General features: G+C 44.7%; 1 long non-coding RNA gene across 1 annotated transcript in view; it reads right to left on the bottom strand.

The window, feature by feature from the left end:
• Window positions 1-17,168, bottom strand: part of LOC128337253 (uncharacterized) — a 58,176-nt gene extending 41,008 nt beyond the window's left edge. Inside the window, exons 1-2 of the long non-coding RNA XR_008312220.1 lie at window positions 17,068-17,168; window positions 8,003-8,234 (exon numbers count right to left, since the gene is read on the bottom strand). This is a non-coding gene — a long non-coding RNA (uncharacterized LOC128337253). The remainder of the gene's footprint in view (window positions 1-8,002; window positions 8,235-17,067) is intronic.
• Window positions 17,169-18,258: the final 1,090 nt, after the last annotated feature.

The raw sequence follows: 18,258 nt of genomic DNA, 5'->3' as shown, positions 1-18,258 counted from the left end.
CATTACTTTTCACACCAAAATATGCCTGGCACATTTTAATTTTTTTAAACAAGAAATTCTGAATTAATCATTATATTTTAGCTGTTATTTTTCTCAACAGATTTTAGACATTCAGTAATCAGATCAATATTTCCAAAAAGAGACAATGCCCCCCAAAGCAGATCTTTCTCAGATTCAAATTTACCATGATTCTAATTTACCATATATGGTCATCATTATACAGTAAAATGAATATTTGAAGTTGAAATTCTAAACATTTCCAACTTTTCTTTGACTTCCCTTTTGCAATCACAATATATATATATATATATATATATATATATATATATATATATATATATATATATAGTATATAACCTAATTGAATTTCTTGAATTTTCCTAAAAGTGTAATCTATGCAAAATCACTTTGTCCAGTTGACCAGAGGTCTTACCCACTACCTGTAGTTGGTTATGACTGGACAGAAGGCCAGAAAAAATGCAGAACCAGACCAGAAACTGAACCTGCTGAGTTACTGTGGCATCTTTATATTATATACTAGATTTGGAAACAAGTAGAAGGAATTAGTGTAGAAAAATGGATGAACAGCACCCCAAATATTTGCTGTTTGGACATAGAACTAAGTGACCATGAAGGACTTGGAGAAGGTGAAATGAAAGCAGTGGGTAGAGGTAGAAAAAACAGACCATGGGAGATGGGTTTGTGAATGTAGAGATAGACAAGAGAAGGGCAGTGAGTGGAGCAGGACCAGTTGAGGAGCCTAGCAAAAGGAATAGCTATGTGTGGCTACAACAAGAATCTGAAGAGAGGAGTCAGATGAGGTAATGGACAGAGGCAAGTGGGGGCAGATATGGGCAAGAGGAACAGAGGAAGCAAAAAACAAGGGGTAAATAGAGAAAGCCAAGCCAGCCACTATCACTTGATCATTGGAACAAGCCATCAGGCCCCAAATGTGCAGGGGAAGAAGGAGATTTTCCCCAGCCCCAGAAGTCCAGGGTGTCATGACCTGGCCTGAAAATGTATTACCGTAGGAAGAAAATTGAGGCTGTATTATAGATCATGCTTCAAGATGTTTAAACATATTTATTTTCCCTATATCTGTCTGGGATCTTCCAAAAATATTGTGAGATGTATTGAAGCCAATCAGAATAAAGGGTTAGAACAGAACAAGCAACTTTCTTAACAGTAAGCTGCTGGCCCAAATCCTCCCCTAGAACAGAGAAAGAGAGAGTGTGCACCTGTATCAGAAATTCTCGAATGTAGTTTGAGAAAGAGAGAGAGAGAGATGGTTAGGTGATGTCAGGGCCCCAGAAAGGTAACCCTTGGGCTCAAGGCAAAACACAGGGCCCTCCTCCATAACCACTGCCCCATGCTGTCAGTAGATAACAATAGTAATAGTATGCTGAGGGTCTTCAGCCTTTGGGGTATTCAAGTAAGTTTGCCCCCTTTGACCTCCCTTCTGCATCCCTAGGTGACATGCTCTCTAAGAACTACATCTTCTAAAGCTGGGACTTCCAAGCACAGACTGGAGACGCCAACAAGGTGTGGCATCCAACTGGTAACAGGAGGGAGGGACAAGCACCACAATAACCGGAGACATGAAAATCCCAGGGACAATGGGAATCAGTGCTGCTGATAGGATTTACAGGCCCAGAAAATCTGTAAAAAAATGAGTTAGGCCTCTGGTCTTCAGAATGCATTAAAAAAACTGACAAGATCCTGTGCAGGGAAGAGTGTCTCAAGAGCGTTTTCACTTGTATACATGTCATACTACCATGTCTGGCTATTAATACAGATCAGGCTGCCAGAAATGGAAGGAGCTTAAACAAAGGAGCCCAAAGAAGCTAAAGGACATCAATCAATCCTCCAGTCAGGAAACTGAACTTGCATTGTACTCCAACTGCAAAATTAGCTGAATCTGCTGTGAATTTGTATTTCAGTTCTGGTAACAATTGACTGGTCTCTGCCATAAAGTAGTGGCCAGTGGAGATATATAATCATACCATGCTATGGAGGTCTCAATCTGTGTAGCACAGTGTGTGATTGTGGTAGTAAATGCAGACAATAGCTGGAATCCAATCCCACCTGTGTGCACAAAAAACCTTGGACATTCATCATCATATCATCGCAGGAACAGACTCCCATTGTTCAGTCAGCAAAAGTGTATCCCGAGCTCATAAAACCAAGTGTATTTCCCTTCTCCCGACACAGCCTTGTACGTTATTAGGAACTAACTGCATTAGGAGCAAATGTTTCATAAGATTTACCTTCTCTGGATAGACAACTTCACATTGTTCTGTATCTTATTGAGAAACCTGTATCCTTGCAAATTACAAGGAAATGTAAAATGAATTATAATGGGGAGGAAGAAGAGGGGAGGGGAAATTCTTGTTGAATGAGTCATACTAAATCTTATTCACGGGAGGTAAATAATATATGCTGACATACCACTATCTGTCCCAAGCTGTGCAGGGTATACATCTCATATCATACTCCACTTCTTATGTAATCATGTCATTAGGCCTCAGTGGCTGCAGACCAGCATTTTTCCATAATGCACAGAGCATAATTTTGCAATAGGAAATGACTCACATAACTGCTCCATGGACTAGATCATAAAATATGGACAGGAGAGATGATGCTAAGTACAGGATTCATAATCAACACAAAAAGGCTCCAGAATTATACTTTCCTATTAATACCACACACAAGGCTAAAACAAGGTTTTGCACAACATCTTCATCAACTTGACTTATATGGTTTCTAACCATCTTTTAAATAATACAGTGGAGGGAAGGAGGACATTACACATGGAAGAGGACAGGATGGTTCACAATGGCAACATTTGTATGTGTGGTCCTCATATATGTAGCATTTCCTGCTCCACCCCACCTCCTTCCATCTTATACATCTCCTATCTGTCTGTAAGCTTTTAGGAAGATGAGGTCCCCAATTGCTCCCCTCTGGACTTTTCAAAGCCATCTTTCTTGACACCAGAACCTATTTATTAGATAGATAGATAGATAGATAGATAGATAGATAGATAGATAGATAGATAACCATATTAAATGACGTTATTCTCAGGAAGCTTTGAAACAATTATATATATATTAAAAAGAGTAATACAATCTTTAAAAAGCAGACAAAACAGCAGACAAAAACGTAGCATACCACTGTCGATAAACTAATATTTAGTGACAAAATATTAGTTTTTCTAAGGAAATTATGAAAGGCTCAACAGACAGATTTTAGAATACTAGATAGGAGTTTAAAAAATATTTAAGTTTGGTCTGGATAGTATTTACCGGTCTCACAGAATGAGATGTGCAGTGAAGATGATACAATACCTTGAATATCATTCATTTCAAATTTCTATTGTGCCTTCCAGCCAGAATATTCTGAAGAAAGCTTACAACTTGCAGTTTAAAGGATACCAACAAAAGGCAGAAGCAGAAGTAGAGCTTGAAAGAGGCCGAATTTGGCCGTAACGTGAAACCGGAGGTTGAAGGACCTGCGGTTTCAATTTGAAACTGTTAATTGCATCACAGACATTTGTCCAACAGTCGTTTGGCAGCCTCCAGTTTCAGGGCAGGGTGGCCCCTCCCTGCTCTTGGCTGCTGAGGCCGTATTCCAGGCAGCCACGCACCACTCACACTGCCAGACTGAGGGCAGGGTGTCAGCATATCATCTAGGCGGCCGCCACTGGCAATGATTCCAAAGAGGGCATGTCAGTTGTGGCACAGGGGGCATGGCGTGAGGCACTGAGGTGCTGGCTGTGGGTTGGTGTGCAATGAAGGCCCCTTGGCTGCACTTTGTCCCTCGGCCACTGGGAATCCTCTCTACGCCACTGCCAGTAAGGGAGGTGGCTTCTATTATTTGTGCCCTTCCGAGGGCATGGTTTCAGCCAGCTGCTTCTGGGGCTGGCACACCTTCCTTCCAGCTTCATGCCAATAGGGTGCCTAGGCATAGGCCAATTTTGTCCCCCTTCCAGCACATCCTACTTTGTTGTTGGGGGAATCTATCCCTCTTGTTCTTAGCTCTGGGGGGCCCCCTCTTTCCCCCACATACCAAGATCTAGGACCTTGGACTCGCTCCTTGGCAGGGGAGTCTCTGCAACCTTCCCAGGTGGAAGGCTGCAATCCTGACTCCCTTTTCTGTTTCTCCCCAAAATACCCTTCAGGACATTGTTGGCAGGTCCACGCTTCTTTGTTTATACCTTCAGGGGTTCCCCGGAAGACTTTTTATGCCATCATTGGCATGCGCGCACACACACACACCCATTTTCTCAGTGCTTCCTCCCTCCAGCATGGAAAGGAACCCCCTTCCCCTTTGACCACAGGCAGTTGCTGCATGGGCTGAAAGAAAAAGGTGAGCAACAGCTTACAGAGCCAAGAATCAAGCTTTAACAATAACAAAAACTATTTATATACCGCTTTACAACAAAAGGTTGCAAAGCGGTTAACACAGAGAAATAATTAATTAATCTAATCTAATCTAATCTAATCTAATCTAATCTAATCTAATCTAATCTAATCTCTTTATTTCAGTCAGCGACCAGCATAAGGTTAAAACAAATGTAGAAGAGATAATAGTCAAGCTTCTACTACAAACAATAAAACCAAATAGACTTTAAAAAGTCCTTCTGGACATAGATTAATTAATTAATTAATAAGATGGATCCCTGTCCCCAAAGGGCTCACATTCTAAAAAGAAACATAAGATAGACACCAGCAACAGTCACTGGAGGTCCTGTGCTGGGGATGGAGAGGGCCAGTTACTCTCCCCCTGCTAAATAAAGAGAATCACCATATTAAAAAGGTGCCTCTTTGCCCAGTTAGCAGGGGTTTAGTCAAAGAAACAGACAAACTACATCCTCCTTGCTAACCTTTGAGAGGAAAGCAACAAACTTTGAGGATTTTAAACAAGGGGGTATGAGAGGAGAAGAACAAACTTTGGGGACTTTAAAAAAGTGGGTGTGGGTATTACTCTAGAAGCTCTGTTTGGTCAAGAAAGCTTGTTGTTTGGGGGCTTGCAAACATGTGCGAGTGGTCCATATCTACTGCTGAGTGCCATCGCAATGCAAGGCGAGGTGCAGCTATGCCCGCTACATGCCAACCTTCTGCTCTGGGGCACATATTTAGAGGTGGACTGGCAAGTCTATGTGGCGGGGGAGGATTGGGTGGGGGTTTCCTCAGAACGGCTGTCTCCCTCCTTCCTCTTTGCCTCTGAGCAGCCCTGGCAGGGGTGTGGCTACGCTGGGCCCCCTTGCACTGCAGCCTTCTTCTTATGAGGGGAGGATCAGATGGGGGTGGCACATTTCTGGACGTGTGCCCAGACCCCCATGGCTACCAGGCTCCTGGTCTGGGGTGGTATGATGTGCAGTAATCTTGTCTTGACAGGGGGCTTGTGTGGTGGCGGCTTTGGGGCTGCACCAGAAGACCCTTCTCCTGCTTGCATGGGACCCTGGGTTGTCAGGTGCAGAGGGGCTTGTGGTGGGTCCATTGGCTCCGTGCACACAGGGGTGCTGGATTGCTGCCCTGGCATGCCTGCTGAGCTGACACCGGACAGACTTGCACACTGACCCACAGAGGGGGTCAGGGGTGTGGCAGGCATGGCTAGCAAGAGGCCAGCCTGCGGAACCCTGAAGATCCCTTGCAGTGAGCCAGGGGGCTTCCGGGCCTGTACGTGCTCCTGCATGAGAGCAAAGAACTGCCCCTATGCTCCCTGGGAGGCCAGAGTGGCTTGGGAATGGCCCACTGGTGTGGGTAGGTAGGGCTCTAGCATCAGCAGCTGTGGTTTATAGAGCGGCTGCTGAGGGGCAAAGGGTGGCAGCTGGTTGGAGAGCCGTTCTATGGAGCTGGCCATGCATTCGAGGAAGTTGGTGTCGTGTTCGAACCACCTCTCAGTAGCTTCATCAGACCGCTCCAAGGCACCCACCACTTCCCTCATGATCTCTTTGTAGGCACACAATGTCTTATCTGTGGCCTCCTTGAAGACCTGCCTGTCATCTTTGCGCCTTTCCCTCTCTCTCTAGTGTCTATCTCACACAGTGCATCGCAGGTGGCCTGGGAGCTCTCAGCATGATGTGTGATCAGGTCCTTGGCAATCTGAAGGTGGTCAACATGCCTCCTGTTGTGCAGTTGAGCCACACACTTGACGATGGTCACTGGCCTGCATGGGGCAGGAGCTGGCTACTCCATGGGGGCTGGTGCCGCGGGCATGGCTGGCATGGCTGGCATCACTGGTTGTTCTGGCACTGATAGTGGCTGGCCTTGATCCTCTCCCTCTAGTGATGGAGGAGGCATGGTGAGGGAGAGCAGCATTAAGATGTAGCTAAAACAAACCCTGTTGCATTTCCTGCTAATGCACTGCCGGATCAGGAAATCTCTCCCTCCCCCTGCAAATGGGGCATGCCTCATCCCTGGCCTCACATTGCTCAGTATCCAGCTTCTGCACCTGCTACCCACCAGTGTCATCCACTCATAGTAATCCCACGGCCACAGCCATGTGCGGGAAGAAGAAGAGTATGGGCTGGGGTATCCATGCTTGCTGATCCTCTGAAAGTTCTGTTCACATGACTCCCGCCCTCAAAAAGTGGAAGGAGGAATTGCATGAGCAGCCCTCCAGGGACTGGGCATGATGTGCACACCTCCGTTCCTATATTACTTTCCTCATGCAGCTGTAGCTTTGCATATGGAATTGTTAAGTATATAAACCAGGGCACAGATTCAGCTAATGAGGATTCTGCTGTAATAAGTACGCACACTAACAAATATCAACACTTCAAATGTTATTTGGTTTGATATCACCTTAGCTGTCATGACTTTCCCCAAGTAATCCTAAGAACAATGTCTGGATAAAGCACTGAGAAGGATTTGTTAGAGAATCCAAAGTCTGCTCAGAGCTAACATCCCCAAGGCTTCATGGGAAGAGAAGCTCCCTGGTTCCCTACCATTAATGGTTCCCTATGATTAAACCAGTTTAAATCGATAATGGAGATATGCTGTTTTGGGCCTTCCCGTCAGCTCCTGGTCACACTCTGTGAGACCAATGCAAAAAATGCTTATGCTCTCGTTCACTCTCTCTATCTCTATCTCGATCTCGATCTCTATATGCTACCATTTCCCCATTTAATATCTATTCAATAATATTTGTTATTCTCAGTGTATAGGGGAAATTGTTAGATGAAGACAGTACTTGTCTTTTTCCATGTTCCAAAGCTGGTCTGAGCGACATTTGATGTATGTAGGCTAGCTGACATCATATCATTGGTCTCAGCAGATAGCCAGTGCTGTGCCAATAGCTGCACATAGCTCTGCCACATTTTAAAAGTGGGATACAATTTTAAAAATTAATTAAAATTTAATTTAAAAATTAAAAATGAGCAGAATGCTAATCAGATGATTTTTTTGAAATGTATTTACAGATGGGTACTACATACTGGTAATATGCTTCTGCGAGTCCAGCAGTCCCTAGGTATACAAGCCAGCATCCAGACACCTTTTCCTGAAATCATGGAGGAGGTGTGCAAAGAAGGACTGTGACCCTTTATTCTCTGGACCCAGACTCAGATCTGAGCATTCACAATTACAGTGAAGATCTTTCCCTGAGTACAGCATTTGTCTCCAGACAAATGCTGTATTTGTGGACAATGAGGAGGATATGGAGTGTGTCAGAGACGTCATGGTGGGGGGAGGGGGGGCTATGCAATGTGTTGGCATTGGCAGTTAGCGGGTGGGTTTCTTTTAGCCATCTACAGTGTATGTGGTTACGTATCGCTTGAAGGGGGCTTTTGTCATCTTTTCATTCTGACTAAAATACCATAATCCAGTGAATGGATTTGTGACAAAAGCCTCAAAAACCCAGACTGTTATCATTGTGTTAATAACAAGGCTAAGGTCAACATTCACCCTTACACGCATCTCTCTCTCTCTCTCTCTCTCTCTCTCTCTCTCTCTGAATGCAGCAAATGAAAAGATGTTTGTTCCCCACAGTGATCTACCTGCAGATTGCACTCAGATGCCCATGCGGAAGTCCTGCCCAGGAAGGAATTTTGCAGGACGTAGAGTAGCCTTCAGACTGGAAGTCCTTTTGTCACTTTTGTGCTCCAGACAATGACCAGCACACTCTTGAGACTAAACAGATGTTTAAGATGAGTTGAAGGGACCCAACAACCTTACTGGAACACAGTACTCATTGCAGTGGTCCAGGGTTGCATGGGGCTGCTCTTGGATCTGAACGGGGGTTGAAAGAACCAGAGAAAGGTTTTATGTCACTTGGGAAAGTCAAGACAGCATGTAACTCTCTAACTAAATATCTTCATTAGCAACATTTAAGTCACTTATAAAAACTGGAAAGAGATCAGTCAGAACATCAGCCTGCAGCTGTGCTGAACAGCTGCTTTGGAAATGGAAAAAGATGTTTGGGTTGAGAGGAGGGTAAACATGATGGATTCCATTAAATGGCGCTGTGCACTAGAGCTCGAATCCATGTTAACTGTGATGTTTGTTTTGGAACTAATTTGGTGAATTCATAAATGCAAATTATGCAATTAATCGGTGGATTTTGTTTACAAAACACACCATGTTTTTTAAAAAGCCTTAACACAAGGGGATACTGACTGACACGATGCACGCTGCCTGTAACAAAGCTGGACTGCCCTGTGTTGGGACGGCTGTGCAGCCAGAAGGCAGCCCCCACACTGGAGAGAACAGACAGTTGCACCATCAGTATTACTGTTGTTTCTCGCATTCGTTACAATAGGAGAAACAGTGTTGATGCGGTTTGTGCAACCAGTGTGGAGCATTCCAGCGCCACTACAGTATGCATCATGTCACCAGAGTCAGCTTGTGTGCAGCTTGCTTAGCTGTCCAGAGAAAGGTTCTCCCGTGCGGAACACAGTTCTGCCGATGTGCAGAATCATATTTACATGCGGATGTGGAGAAGAACCCCATGGAGAATTTTTGTTTGTTTCAGAATATTTCTGAGCATTAGGAGCTGGATAAATGTGTACTGCAAAACTTGGCAATTGTGAATGTGGGTGACATCACTCTTGGAACTGGAAGGTGTTTCCAATGGGGTCAGAAAGCTTCACCATCGCAAAGCCAATGAGCTGTGAGACTGTGGAACAGATGAGCCCAGGGGTGTCACTAATATTGAACAAGGGGAGACAAACATCCCCAGGGCCCTGAGGGAGCGGGGGGCCTTGCTCAGCTGGCAAGGTATTGCCAGCTGAGCAATACTTTGCTCTTGCTCTTGCGAGACCCATTTTCACTATTTGTCTCAGGGCCCACTCCAACCTTGCTACATCCCTGAATGAGGCCTAGAAGAGGTTCTACATCTACTAGGGGTGCGGTTCGAATCCAACCAGGTGTGATTTGAAGCAACCCGTTTTGACTGGTTTGAACTGGAGCTGAACTGGCCTCAAGAAAAGGTGACTGCTCTGAGTTCTAACTGAACCTGGCCTGGTCCATTACAGACCAGTTTGACCGGATTCGACATTTTGAGGGGCTATGCCTGTAAAGGAAAATCCAGTGAGGATTCCCCTTTACAACAAAGGGGAATCCTGCCTTTAAAAGGCTCCTAAGGGTGGCCGGTGGGGAGCAGCTAGAGGGCATCTCACCAGCACCGGCAGAAGCAGCAGCTCCTCTAAACCCAGGCACTCACCTCAGCAGTATGGCCCACATGGGGCCTCTGCACATGCGTGGATGCCATTTTTGTGACCTTTGCTCATGCACGGAGGCTATTTGCATGCACAGAGGTCAGCCATTTGCATGTGTGGAGACCGGAACCATGCTACCACCACTGTGTGGGCCATGCTGCTGAGGGGAGCACCGGGGTTTAGAGGAGCTGGCACCGCTGGCACTGCTACCTCATGCTGCGACCCCAGCCACCCTTAGAAACCTTTTAAAGGCAGGATTCCCCTTCACTTGTAAAGGGGAATCCTCACTGGAATCCCCTTTACTAGCATAGCCCCTCGAACCAGGCCGAATTAGGTCGATTCGGTTCAATTGAATGAACTGAACTGCCAGTCGGTTTGACCAAACTGGTTCATGGACCGGCGGTTCAGTTCGAATTTGGTTTGAATTTGAACCGAGCCACAAAAAATGGTTCCATGCACACACCTAACATCCACTACCCAAAGCACTGACAGTGCTTTCCCCGCCATCTGCAAGTGATTCCCCAAGATGCTCACTATTGTGAGCCCTTCACCTCTTTGAAGCTGTGACACTCAAGCCCTATTCAGACATTGCATTGTGCGTGTGTACAGCTATCTGTATCCATGCACGTGTTTTTGTGTGAATGACTCTAAGAGAACTTTGGTATAGGCCTCCTCAAATGCAGGGTACAGATAGAAGTGTATACTTATGCAGTATACTGTAGATCTGTATACTGTACACAGATTTACTTGCATAGAATATAACACGTCAGTAGGATGCTGATTAATAATAAAAATGGGCCACAATCTCATTCCATTATTATCTTCCCTTGCTCAGGCAGATCTACTAACTTAACTGCAGTGTGTGTGTGTGGCGGGCAGCGGGTGGATTCTCAAATCCAGTCTAATGTCATCTTAAAGAGGAAAGGCAAGCTGATAGCTAATCAAAATGTCAGAACAACTTTCAACAGCTATCTAATTTATCCATATTGTTAACAGCTGAGATCCTAAAGGCCACCAAAATACAGGTTTTCCATGATCAAGAACAATGAAGCAAAGATTTGTTCATGCCCAAAGCCAGTATCAAGGATTGGCATTGTTAGGCAGCTGCTGAGAGGCCTCAGATGGGCTCAGTGTTGATCCCTGAGATGATCTCTGTGCCCACTGCTGTCATGTGGCTTTGGCAGAGAGACTCGCTCAGGACTCACCCAGGTAGGGGAACCCATTGAGGGCTGTTTGCTAAGGACCCTCTGAAATAAGGGCGTAGGTAGGGGAGATGAAGCCTGTGTTCACCCCTTGGAGTGAGGGAGATAATAAAGAAAATAGGGAGGGGTGGATCTGGAGGGCCCTCAGGAGCTAGGGGATCCGGATTCTTTGAACCCATCCACTCAATTAAAGCTATACCCCTGCTCTGAAAGCTGGAGTTGGTTCTGCTCATGTCCATTACCCTTCTCTAATTTCCCCCCTTCCATACTCAACAGTGCTAAGTTCAGGCATTCATGAACTTCAGGACTGTGGCCAATCTAGGATTATGGCTTAGTTTGTTTTCACTCACAAGATAGACTTCTCGGAAATGCATACTAAATGTAAGATACCCTTCTAGTAGCATCTGATATAAAACAGTTATGTAGACATACATCTATATGGCAAGCACCATGACACTAATATCCAAAAGTAATATTTTTGAGGAGTTGTTGACAAGAATGCATTGTTGGATATTTTTCATTTCCATAAGAGGGAGCTTGTGGATAGAGGATTACTGCCTGGCACGGCTCCAACTTCTAAAGAATTGACACAATATCTCTGTACATTCTATGGACCTGGTGTTTGTGGGACACAGCTCAAGTGCTAGAAATTAAAATGTCTATGTTGGAAAACGTTTCCGTGTACATATTATTTTACATATTATTCACAGCTAGGTTATTTAGACTGCTTTTAGCTGAAACAGTTCAAAGGTGAGAGGTTTCATACAAGGCATGGCAGGTGTTGTTACTGCAGGAAAGCATGTGTTGGTATATTCTAGCCAGTGTAGGTTTTATGGCTGCACTGTAGAAAGTGGCAGTGCAAAAGGTTCTTTAGCCATTTTGAAAACCCCTATGACCTTCACCCTTGCACTTATATGTTTCCTGGCAAATGGGGTAAAGTTATCCAGTTCTGATCCATCTTGAACTTCTGATCCATCTTGAACCTAGACTCCATGGCTGATATTAGTCTTACAAGGGTGCTCAGCCTTCAGGGACATATTTCTATGAGCAAACAGTGCTTTTGCTGGGAGAAGAGAGAAGGGAAAATCATGTCCACATCCCCCTCTCTGCACACTGCCCTGTAAGACAAGCCTGAAGGGCAGGTAGTTTACTCACTTCTTGAAAGAGTTGTGGTGTTCTTGCTGCACCCTTGTAAGGCTGTGCAAATGTCAGCCAGTGATATTAATATTCAACAATCCAAAAATCTTTGTTTTAAGATGAGAGTTAATATGCTTTACATTTCCACCTGTGCTCTAAAAAGAATGGAAATTGCAAGTTAAGATGCCAATCTTAACTTCTGCGCCATATAAGCTGTAAAGGCTTTGTACAGTCTGATATATGATGAAGGCTTTAGAAATGAGTCTCCATGCACCCACACTTTGCCTTGAACTTTCAGTTGTACATTGGGCTGGGGAGGGATGCATCCAGGCAGACATTTTACAGGTGCCATTTCCCTAATCACTTCCTAGAGATGTCCCTGATGAATTCTGTCTGATGCATCTCTGATCGTGTGGGTGCTTTCATTTGCCTCTGAGTACCAGTTGCAGGGGAGTAACAGCGGGAGGGAGGCATACCCTCAACTCCTGCTGTAGGCTTCCAGTGGCATCTGGTGGGCCACTGTGTGAAACAGGATGCTGGACTAGCTGGGCCTTCTTGGGCCTGATCCAGCAGGGCTCTTCTTATGTTCATTTCTAAAGCCATCATCATATCAGTATCATCATCATGTGAGCTCAAACCACAAGGTAGAACTTCCTGATGATGACCACCAAAAACTTTGTAAAACCTTCCACTATGATAAAGTCACATTCCCCACCCCTGGGAGGCGGGGGGAATTAAATTAAATTAGTGGATTCAGTAATAGTGGCAGTGTGATTCCAAGTCCAACTCATGATTATTCAGCAGTGAATAAGGACATAACAAGAAGCAAATAATTTGCATTCACTTTAAATCTGCACTTCATTTTCTCCTTAGAACACACATACACACACAATGATCATTAAAAATAACAAATGCTTTGACAACCATGTCCAAAACTACAGATTATCTTCCCAGAAAATTTCCCATAGATCACAGAGTTCTCCTGCTTGATTTAATTTCCTTCAGGATAGTGTTATCAGTAAAATCGTGGTAGGCCTTAAGCCAGTCTGACTGAAATACTAAGCTTTAACCCTCTGAATTGCACCTTTTTACCCTGTATAGTGACTCATACTATACTTTATGAGTCCCCTAGAGAACAAAAGCCGCGCGCCCCTCCCCCCGATTCTTGAAACCCCAACTCTTCTAAGGGATGGAAACCTATAGGAGCCCTTATATCTTCTTTTTCTCCTTCCTTCACTCAGGACACGCAGGCCTTGAGCAGAAGCCCTCCCCACCCCTTTCCAGGGCCTGTTCTCTGGCTACAGTTGAGCTCCAAGGAGCTGATAAGAGCTCTTCTTCCTCTGTTAATAAAGTTGTGGCATGTTTGGATAATACTTATTAGTGTTTGTCTCTTTTCCTTCTGCCTAGAAAGCAGTCTATTTTAAAAGTTGTACACATGTGATATAGCCTCTGCTCTGAGCATAGATGGAGTAGCTTTCTTCCCTTTAAACCTCAGGCCTCCACTTGATGGTTAATGGCTGATAGGATAATGGCTTACTCAAAGTAGTATCATTGAAATTAAAAGGATATTAGGCATTCCTCAACATGTTCTTTTAATTTCAGTAGGATTACTTTGAGTAATGTTCCTCATGATGTCAGACACGGAGGCGCTTCACATGATGAGTGTGAAGTGCCAGATGGGGTTTGTGAGTAGAGAGTGGGCTTAGCCTGCTCTCCCTGCACATGAGCAGTTGCTTGTTGCTGGGTGGCCACATCGGCCACCCAGTCGACCAGCTGCTCGGGTTGGGCGCGCCTGCTACCGGCTGCAGCTCCATTTGGAGCTCCGGGGGAAAGCAGACGGAGAGTGCCACCGCACGCACACACCAGCCTCCCAAACACCAGGAAGGCACCGCGTAAGTGTGTGGTGCCTTCCTGGGGTCTCTCCCCCTTCCCCCCCACCTCGAATGTATCAGCAGCGGCTGCAGGCAGCTGCGGATGACACACGATCAAACCAACGAGGTTAACAGAGCGCTTGCTTTAGGGGTAGGGGTTCTTAGACGGGCTAGCCACCAGAGAACCACTGGGCTCACACGCCCAGTGGTTCTCACCATTGCTCAAAACCAGGCTGGGCTTCTGTAGCCCAGTTTCGAGCAATCGTGTGAATAGTTTCACTATCTCTTTCTTGCTGTATTTTCTACAAGCAGGAGCAGCCAGTGCAGGCGCTGCTGGGGGTGGTGGTGGCAAGAGGCGCCTTTAAGCACAAATTAATAGGTGCTACCGCTTACCTCTGCTCCAGCTGCAGCGGCAAACTACTCTGAGCAGCAGCGCCCTGTCCGGCCCTCCGGTGGGTCATGCACTGTGGTCTGTGCACCACGGCGGCAGAACGGCCACTGACTTCCATGGAGCCCATCCCACACCAGTGGCCAGGTGAGTAGCGGAGCCAATCCACTACTGCAAGGTGTGCCAGGCAGCATGCTGCTGCTTGGATTAGTTCGCAGCTGTAGCTGGAGTGGAGGTAAGCACCTATTAATTTGTGCTTAAAGGTGCCTCTTGCCACAACCCTCTCCCCCCGGCGGCACCAGCACATCCGCTCCTGTCTACAAGGTAGGAAAGGATGCAATACTGGCATTTTCGTTTTAAATATAAGAACAGATCTTAAATCCTGTGCGATGCTTTGGCTAATGTCCAATTCTTTGAGTACAATCTCATGTTGGCGTGGTCTTCCATTTTTCGGGCCATCGCCAGGCACACTTAAATTACATTGTGCAGAAAGCTCACTCTTCAGCGCATTTAATTAGATCTTTCTACTTTACAAAGGGGGCACTTTATATTCCAGCCGCTCTTAAATTATTTCACGCCAAGGTGTATCCACAATTATTATATGGTGCTCAGCTCGGCCCTTTTGGTAAATTTGTCATTCTGGAAGCTATCCAACAAAATTTATTAGATCTATATTACAGCTTCCTAGATGCGTTCCTAACGTTGTCATTAGGTGAGTGACGGGCCTTGGCTCTCTGGAAGCGGAATATTGGAAATGCATTTTTGCATTTTGGCTAAAAGTTTTTTCACAATCTGGACTTGTCCCCTTGGTATTAATTGATAATTTCGATTCTGCTTGGAAGCGTCTTGTTAAAACTAAATCCCAGTATTATGGGTTTTCACCTGATATGCGAAATAGTTTGGGCTACGACTACGCTAGGAAGCTGATTAAACAACAAATTTCTGACATCGATCTACAGCTTGAAGTCGCTAAAATCCCAAAAGGTATATACCTTGGAGATCACCTTTTCAGCACAAAACCTGCTGCATATTTAAATAATATTACCTTTTCTAAGTTTAGGCGGGCGCTATCTTTAGCTCAATTAAACGTGCTCCATACAGCAGTGCTTTATGGGAGGTTCAAGGGGATTCCTTATGCATCCCGACTTTGTCCTTGTGGGTCTGGTGATAAAGAGACTACTGAACGTTATCTTATATTGTGAACTCTACAAGAATCGTTCAACTCTTATTTTGCCTTATCTTGTGACGTTTCCTGGTCGCTCCGATGAATTTCTTTTAAAAATTTTATTGTCAAATTTTAATTACAAATACACTAATTCAGTGACTAAATTTTGCTATATTTTATGTAAACTACGTGCTGTTGTGTGAGATAATGCTTCTGGTCAATGACTGAAATAAAAATGACTGACTGAGTACAATCTGTGTGCTGGTTGGAGTGGTGGTGGGTTTATCTCACAGGATTTTTGCAGTGTTTTCCACTCACATTTTTAAAACAACCTCTCCATTATTCTCCCCTCCCCCAACACAATTTTCCAAGGATTGTTTAACTGCTCCCTCATTAGATGGAAGCAAGTCCCACTGAGTTTAATGGAATTTACTTCCTTCTAAGGGTGTACATAGAATTGCAGGCTCTGTTATCAAAACGCTGCTGGAAAAGCCATCCTCCTTCTCACAGCATCCTTTTCCTCACAGTGCTCATCTACATGCTTCCAGAAAGTTCCAAAGGAGTGCAACAAGGAAATCCCAGAAACCATTCCCACCCAGTGCCAACAAACTATTATGGTGGTATAGATTGACCTTGAACATGGAGGTTCTACATGAGAGCCAAACCACATGTGAATATGGAGGCTTCATTTCTTAAGTATGGTCAGGTGAAGCTTCCATAGTCACTGGCAGTTTGGCTCTGATGTAGAACCTCCATGTTCAAGAGCAATCTACACCAGAATGATGGTTTCTTGCTGCTGGATGAGAATCATTTTTAGGATTTCCTTGAGGTTCCTTCTTCAGAACTTCCTAGCATGGGGTCCTTGGTCCCAATACTATACATTTTTACTCAGAAGTAAGCCTCAGATGAATTAACGGGGTTTCATTTTCTATGCTTTGCTGAGGGGCTGGGAGGAAGGGGAAAAAGAGAACCCACATTCTCGCCTAGGAACTCTACTCGTCCTGATTCCTATGTGTGTTTACTCATAAGTAAGCTCCACTGGAATCAATGGACTTACTTTCTAGTAATTTATTCTAAGCTTTGCTGAGGACTTCTGCTTCCCCACTTTGGTGGGAGTTTGAGAAAAGGCAGAGGAAGAGAAAGGGGGCAGAGGGAGAAAACAAAGGAGGGGGAGAAATGGTTGTGTAAACTACACAAGTGCCAGAATGCTCATAGACTGTCAAGTCAAGTCAAGTTTTATTTACGCTCCTAGACCAAACAATCCATGCATACAAATAGCAGAATAATTTATAAAAAAACTGTCCTTACCAGTCACCTATATTCAGAACCAGGAAGTCACGCACTAGAAACTGTCACCAGGATTTGCCCCTCCTAACCTTGGCTTCAGAATTCTCAGTGGGCAGACTCAGTTATGCTCTTAGCTAATTTTCCCTCTTATTGTGTGGATTTCAAACAGTAATTATTCAAAGAATCACTAGATGGGTTTTTTTTCAAACCAGCAAAACGAGTCAGTTCCGTATGGACCTGAATTTTTGAGGATTGCTAAAAAGACATCAAACATTCAAAAATAAACATTGAGCCCTTTCTCATGATCAGTGAGAAAGGCTTAGTGGAGGGAGGTGGGTAAGGCTGCTCAAACGTACATTCCCCACAGATGATACTTTGTTGCTCCCTAGGCGAGTGGATCGCCCACTCAGATGATCGCCATCAGCACGGAGAGTCAAAGGATGAGATGTGTCCTCCCCCAGCCCTCAGAACTCCCATAATGCACTGTGCTAGTGTGCAGTGCATTGTGGGTATGCCAGCAGCGACAAGCAGGTGCCCGTTGCTGCTGCTGCAGTGCCGGCTAAAAGCAGCCTGTGATGCACATGAGGAGGAAATGGGGTTAAGGGAGCAAGGGTGGCTGTTCAGGCTGCTTCGCCACTGCCGCACTGCGGCTTCACGTGCACAGACAAGAGTGAGCTTGGCTGCCTTTGTCCCTTGTTGGCTGAGCGTGTAAACAGCCACATTATCTGTGGTGAAAAAAGATCACCAAAACGTTGAAACCACGTTTTAGCAGTTAAAAACCTAAACTGCTTTATTTCAGCCATCTTGCAATGTATTCACACCAAATTTGGAAGGCTGGTATCTCTTAACCCCTCGTAGAAGTGTGCACAATTGGATGGATTGGATGGATACTTTTGGCTTTTAAAACAATGGAATATTCAGTGTTTATAATGGTCGCATGTTGAAAATACTCCTCATCTTTACTGGCATGACTGTGCCAGCATTGTACAAAATTATACTGTTTTGATTGTTTTTAATGTTGTTTTAGAATATTGTTTTAAAAAATTTAAATTGTTGTGTTTTAAATTTCTTGTTTTTGTTTTTAGCTAATGTTTTAATGTTGTTTTTATCTTCTTGTAAACCGCCCAGAGACGTACATTTTGGGCAGTATAAAAATATGTAAAATAATAAATAATAAAATAAAATGATAGGCAGAGCAGTGTACCAGTTCTGCTATACTAGCAGCCTGCTAATGTAGCTTAGCTTAGTCAGGATCCTATGGTTCCCCAACTGGTGTAAATTGACCACAGCACTCAGTCCAACTGATTATGTTCCAAAGTATCCCCTTCCTATGATGTCACAAAAAATAATATAGCTACAATAGATACTCAAATGTGCTGGAGATCTGAGAGAACAGAAATACACTTTATTTCCAGTTTGTACAGAACATGGCCTCAGCTCTCCACCTATGGAAGGAGAGCTGGTCTTGTGGTAGCGAGCATGACTTGTCCCCTTAGCTAAGCAGGGTCGGTCCTGGTTGCATTTGAATGGGAGACCACTTGTGAGCA

The sequence above is a fragment of the Hemicordylus capensis genome, chromosome 1, assembly GCF_027244095.1.
Source record: "Hemicordylus capensis ecotype Gifberg chromosome 1, rHemCap1.1.pri, whole genome shotgun sequence".
NCBI classification, from domain to species: Eukaryota; Metazoa; Chordata; class Lepidosauria; order Squamata; family Cordylidae; genus Hemicordylus; species Hemicordylus capensis.
Note: the sequence above shows the minus strand (reverse complement) of the source record. Positions and strands in the feature narration are given on the sequence as shown.